The 1,004-nt window shown below is 32.9% G+C and overlaps 1 non-coding gene across 1 annotated transcript; it reads right to left on the bottom strand.

The window, feature by feature from the left end:
- Nucleotides 1-380: 380 nt before the first annotated feature.
- On the bottom strand, nt 381-483 carry LOC132651772 (U6 spliceosomal RNA). The gene has a single exon (XR_009589337.1). It is a non-coding gene; the product is annotated as a U6 spliceosomal RNA (small nuclear RNA).
- Nucleotides 484-1,004: the final 521 nt, after the last annotated feature.

The following is a 1,004-nucleotide window of genomic DNA, read 5'->3' as shown; positions in this document are numbered from 1 at the left end:
TGTTCCATATACCTCTTGTATTTTTATTTGCCTCTCCTTTAATTTGGGGGATTTTTTTTCCCATGATTTTTTTGAAAATATTTTCTGGGCCTTGGAAGAGGCAATCTTCTTTTTCCTCTATTCCTATTATCCTTAAGTTTTGTTTTCTTTTTTCTTTTTATGAAGTCTTGAATTTCTTGGCTGCTCTGTGTCAGATATTTTTAGTTTTAATATTTTATTTGACAGATACCTTGATTTTTCCATTGTATCTTTCACACCTGAGATTCTTTCTTCCATCTCTTTTAGTCTATTGATTATGCTTAACTCTGTAGTTCCTGTTTTCTTCCCTATGTTCTTTCTCTCCACAATTTCCTTTGCTTGTGTTGTCTTTAATTTCAACAAAACAAGTGAAACACTACAGGAATTTGCATGTCATCCTTGTTCATGAGCCATGCTAATCTTCCCTGTATTGTTACAATTTCAGTGTATGTGCTGCCAAAGCTAGTTCCACATAATTCCTTCAGATGGTCATTAATAAAGTCACATGTCCTTGACTTGTGAATTTCACATTATCACAGATTCCATTATTATTTGTTAAATACACAGATATGTCCACATTCAGTGAATTACTTACTGTGAATACCCTCCCTGATCAAGGCAAATCTTTGAACAAAAAGCATTTAATTGGGACATTGCTTATGTTTTTAAAAAGACCATTGATTGTGTCACATCAGCAAGCAGTCATCTTGTTGTAGTCCTTCACTAAAACTTAAAGTTTTTCATACTTAACCATATGTTTGTAGGCAGAGAGAGGGAGACTGAGAGAAACAGAGAAAAATCTAGAGAGACAGATTCAGAAATATGCAAAGACAAAAAGAAACAAACATATAAAGTGAAAGAGACCTAGAGACAGAGACTCACTCCATTCTCTTTGGTCACTTTCTTTGGCATAACAATCTCAAAGCCTACCCTCCCATCATATAAATCTAAAAGGAATTATATTTTTAATATTTTTATTTTAATTT

This window comes from Meriones unguiculatus, assembly GCF_030254825.1.
Source record: "Meriones unguiculatus strain TT.TT164.6M chromosome Y unlocalized genomic scaffold, Bangor_MerUng_6.1 ChrY_unordered_Scaffold_25, whole genome shotgun sequence".
NCBI classification, from domain to species: Eukaryota; Metazoa; Chordata; class Mammalia; order Rodentia; family Muridae; genus Meriones; species Meriones unguiculatus.
The sequence above is the reverse complement of the archived record's forward strand: the minus strand, read 5'-3'. Positions and strand labels throughout refer to the sequence as shown.